Below are 5,403 nucleotides of genomic sequence, written 5' to 3'. Positions count from 1 at the left end.
AATGATCATGAAGTGAAATGAAAACATAACAGGTTACATATGAAACAGAAGGAAAACTTATGCTAAATTGTCATACCACAAGAATCTCAGGGGTCAGAGCTGCATTTTTTATTAAAATCTCTGTCAAACAGCTGAACAATGGAACTCTCTGTTCTCCTCCACCAGCACTCAGAATTCTCTCTCCCACTAACTTTTACAAATGATTTTTTAATACATTAAACAATCTTTTCTAGGGGAAAACAAATCGACCCCAAAACAGGGGCGTTGTTTCACCTGAAGCTACAAAAATAGAAAGAATCTCTAAATATAGAAAAGCCTTCCATTATTCCAGTTTCAATGACCCATGAAAACTAATCCTGGAGCGTAGACTAACTAAAGGCAGAAATAGGCAATCGACCTTTGAATGCCACTTTGCAACTGCAGTCAAAAAATAGATCATCGGTCCCTGTTTCTCTGCTATGACAGGTGTCTTTGTTTTGTTTTAGGCGTATTTTGACTTGGCATTCTCATTGATAAGAGAAAACATCACAAAAATCAGGCACTAAACAGAGCAACCACTATTTAATTAGAGGCTATCAGGTAACGCCCATGTCGAGGGTGAATTGCGCACATCACGTTCCTGGCGTTCCATTCGCTATGCAAGTCGATTCGCAAAACCAATGCATAAAGCTTTCCTCAAGTTTTTACTAATGCCCCCATTTTCTTGTGAATTTTCTTTTGGCCGCACATCTAGAGATTCATTTGTTATTTTATGCATTATCGCTGAGAGTTGCTGCCTCACATCTTTGGAAAACATCATAGATCTCACCTGTTTGTCGAGGAGAATACATTTTCACATGATAACATTGCCGCGACCGTCAAAGTTTGAGATAAGCAGCCCATCTCATTTACTGCTATCAGAGCCCTTGCAAGTGAAGGTTCCAATGGAAACTCTGCCATTTGCCTTCCAATTTTAGTTATCAATCCATCCTCATCAATCGCACCAATTAGGTACAGTTGCTTTAAAGCATCCTCCAAGGACTCACATGGAAAGTCGCATGATCCTTACGTGATGGCTGGTCAAGAAAATCAAAGTTAAGAACATCTACATCTGTAAGGTCCAATGACTTTAAATGAAGCACGACAGTAGCAAGCGATGAACGTTGAATTTCAGGAATCATTGCCTCAAGCAATTCATGCTCATACACAGATAATGGATAGAGCCTATAACATTTTCCAGGACGTGTCCTTCCAGCTCTGCCTGCTCGTTGATTAGCCAACTATGTAAATGAGGTGCCAGTGTCAAAAAGGGCCTGAAAGTCTATTTTGACATTGGCATTTCCCACGTAAAAGTAATGTATTATAAAAAGGAGTTTTGCTTTGGTCTGAACTCCCTTTATCTCCAAAGGCAAACCTTCCAACAATTGAATCGCGTGGGAAACACATAGAGAAAGAATTTGATACAAGGCCTGAATTGTACAAAATGCTCGGGACAGAGATATTATCAATGCCAAGCCCAAGTAGACCATCTGGAGCCGCACCTTCTAGAAATGTGCCTGTTTGTACACTTCCACACCCAAACGTGATAGGTGCCTTCACCGTTCCTTCTTGTGACCCATCTCCAAGAGTCAGATAAAGAATATCCTCCACTAAAGTTCCTGCAGTGGATGTATTTGCAGAAAGATATTGAACGCTATATGGGCATTGATCACTAGCTTTGGAGCATTCATTTTTTAATTGACAGAGAGTATTACTACAAGCAACTGACTTGCTTGTCTGCGAGGCTGATGGACTGTAAGTCTCAAAAATGATACCATTTAATCCATAGCTAGCTGCAGAAACAGGAGCGCACGCTTAGCAATCACAAGGCACCCAGAACGCATCACTGCCCGTGTCAAGTGCTACAAGTAATGTTACGTTGGGAGCGCCCACTTGAACCATGGTGTAGAATAAATATCCCAACTGCGAAAGCTTCAATGTTTCGTTCCCTTCCAGTTTAGGATTGTTTGCATAGACAAGGCCACCAAATAACTGTAAACCGAGGGAGCAATAGAGACACATTACGCAAAAGATGATGGTAAGATATGGTGTTAAACTGGGAATAAGGTTTTTTCCTTCACACCAATAAGCATCAAAACCAAATGAAAGTATCTTAAGTGCCATAACTGCGGTCTCCTGCGTCCCCAAGACCTGGAACAATAAAACCGTTTTCACCCAGACCAAGATCAATAGTTCCAGTATAGACATGAAGCCCAGGAAATTTATCACTTAATTTTTTAAGTGCAGGGGAAGCAGCCACAACCGAAACCACCCGTATATCTTTGGGATCAATTCCCCTGTCCTTCAGTAGATTAATTGTGGCAACAATTGTCCCACCAGTTGCAAGCATTGGATCAGCTACAAGCACACGAGAACCCTCTGGAAATCTTTCTGGCAGTTTGTTCAAATATAAGGTTGTTTGAAGTGTATTCTCATCTCTATAATAGCCAACATGATATGTTTTTGTTGCAGGCAAAATAGATGCAGCATGCTCCACCAATACAAGACCAGCTCTCAAAACTGGCACTATCATCACGGGCTCTCTTGGATCAATGAACTCAACAGATGCAACTCCTAGTGGTGTTTGGATCTCACCGCTAACAATGGGCAACCAATCCCTTGATGCCTCATAGATAAGAAGCCTCCCCAGTTCTGCCATCGCGCTTTCTTATTTATCTTATGCAACAAGGCCGCAGGCATATGCTTGTCAAGAGATTAAAGTATGCTTTTCATTCCAGCGATTCCTTGGCTAAGTAACCAGATCTGAGCAACCAAATGTATGGAGAGCTGTATAACCAAATGACAACTGAAGACAGCTTCTAGACCAGATCAAACAAATGGACATAATTGCTGATGATGTTTTGTTTTCTTTTGTTTGTGCTTTTGCAGAGATAGGAGCTGAGGAAACTGCTACCATTTGAAGAGCAGGAGAATAAATTACATATTCTAAAACAACACATTTAATGATTTCTTCTTCAAAACAGGGTTTTGAAGAAGAATAAATCTCACACTGACATAAGACGGAGTCTAACAGCAGGCATGGAACAAGTGGCCACACAATTAACCTGTGGCTGGGGTGATACTAATTGCAAACAAGGACCATTTAGGGAAGATGGTTGATTGGGAGTCAAATTAGGACCAACAAATGAAAGATGATCAATGGTCATTATTCTTCCTTCATGCAGGAAACATATGGCACAAAAGAGAGAGAGACAAGAGCTCCCATGACGTAAACATACTCATGGCCAAGGAGAAAATTAAAATCCAAAGGGCCTTGGACAACTATCACATTGATATAGATGGTTTTCCATCCCAAAGTAATAGACAACTTAGGAAGGATCCCTAACGATTGACTGGTTCCTTTATTAAAAGCCAACATATTCTAGGTAACGGGCACAAGCTACAGAGAAACTAAAGCTTGCCAAGTAGTCGAGGAAAAAATACTAATCGATGCACCTTCATCTATGATTGTGCTAGGTACGGGTATATTATAAGCATGTATTGTGATCTGAAAGGGAACATAAGAAGGAAAACAATATCTTGCCAGTCAACTCCAATCAAAGGAAGCGGCCATACTACTTGGAGGGGGTGACATGGGAATGGTAGAAATTCCCCCTTGTGTTATGGGAACGGGATAATTTCTCCCCTATACCGTGGGAATGGGAGGATTTCCCAAAATTCATTGGAATTTGAAGAAACAAGAAGAACCTGAGCGGTATGAAGTTCACTCTCTATGGGAAAGGTACGATCAACTGAAGGTGGAATCAAGTCAACCATTTTCTCAACCAATGGTTGGTCAGGAATGGGCTCATGAGATTCACTTTCAGAGAGAGTCAGATTGACTAGAGATGAATCCTGATCAATCACTTGATCAACTAGTGGAGGATCAGGGGAAATCTTTCAATAACCAGTTAGAAGACGACACTGAGAATCTGTAAGGTTATAAAACACTTTTGAGGCTTCATCCATATAAGGAAAAAAGCGAATAATATGATTCCATTCACATAACCTACAGGGAAATTTGATTTACCCTTTTTCCCATGGACCTTACTATCACTAGTTGAGGGTTTGTCACTAGCATGATCTCCAGAGCCTGATGACAAAGGCTGCTGTAAAACTGTAGACCACACTTCTAATATCTTGGGAATACTGAGATAATCTCAAAGAAGGTGATCACTGTTACATAACTTGCAAGGGAATTTAACTTTGCGAGGATGATTGGAAGGTTTCTCCACATTAGTTGCATCTGTAGCAATGGTTGCTTGGTTTCCCCCTTGCTTATTTTTCTTCTTCTTAATCTTCCTTTTCTTCTTCTTCTTATCCACCTGGTTACTAGCTTGCAAGCTTTCACCAGATGAAGAGGAATAAGAATGAACAAGAGAAGAAGGCAAAGAGAGAAGTTTAGGATCAACTAGATGTTGATATGGTTCAGGTGGAGGAGAACTCGGTTGAGAAGAAATTTGGACATTCAAAACCATAGGGGTCGAAAACAACCAAACTGGAAAACCAATGGTAAATTTGGGAAGGGACAATGTTTCCATATAAGGAGCACCAACATTTCCAAAATAAGGAAAAGGAATAGGATTCCCATCAGAGGGGTTTCCTTGATTGGTGGACTCAAGAACTGTTGCCATTAGTCTCAACCTAAGATCTACTAAGGAGTATTTCCACAGGAAGGATGTTATTCCACGGTCAATTAATTTTAGAAATTAACAAAAGGAAATAAATAAAAAAGGGGTAACTAGGCATGAGGGTTTATCAAGCAACCATGAACTACAATATACATCTTGGCGAACCAAGGACTTAACGTATGATAGCCAATCTCCCCAAATGTTGTGTTTAGTGTATCATGGTATACAAGGCAAAAGACTCGATTACCTATGGATGGATAACAAACTAGTGTGGACTCCCAAAATATACGTGACGGTGCGTGGGAGTGCAGTCCATAGTAGTACTATCTAATGTGTAACCCCTCAATGAGAGTGTTCCCATATACTTACAATGCGTGGAGCGCATCCGATATACTCGAAAGAAATAGAGAATGATCCTATAACCTTCCATATGGGGAACGAGATTTCACCCCAGAGACGCAATGATAGAAAACAACGACAACTCCTACATTTAACGACGCCGGAACATGTCTCTAGCCTAGACCTCTAAACGTTTTTGTTAATGTTCCAAATGCTCCTTAGGTTAATTGAGATAAATTTTAAGTTGATCTTAGATTATGTTTTGGTTTTAAGGCTCAAATATCGATGTCACCTGAACACACCTATGATGCAACTAACATGAAAAAAATGTTTCTTTTCATTTCAATGAAAGATATCTAGCATAGGGAAGAAGTTCAAACATTGATACAACAACTAAGTATGCAACAAAAAAAGC

The 5,403-nt window shown here is 40.2% G+C and overlaps 1 pseudogene; it reads right to left on the bottom strand.

Annotated features, from left to right (window-relative positions):
- Positions 1–2,131: 2,131 nt before the first annotated feature.
- Positions 2,132–2,682, bottom strand: LOC149246825 (uracil phosphoribosyltransferase pseudogene; annotated as a pseudogene).
- Between the last annotated feature and the right edge of the window lie 2,721 nt (positions 2,683–5,403).

The sequence above is a fragment of the Pinus tabuliformis genome, chromosome 7, assembly GCF_031772625.1.
Source record: "Pinus tabuliformis cultivar Carrire ecotype Pingquan chromosome 7, CPIR1, whole genome shotgun sequence".
Taxonomy (NCBI): domain Eukaryota; kingdom Viridiplantae; phylum Streptophyta; class Pinopsida; order Pinales; family Pinaceae; genus Pinus; species Pinus tabuliformis.
Note: the sequence above shows the minus strand (reverse complement) of the source record. Positions and strands in the feature narration are given on the sequence as shown.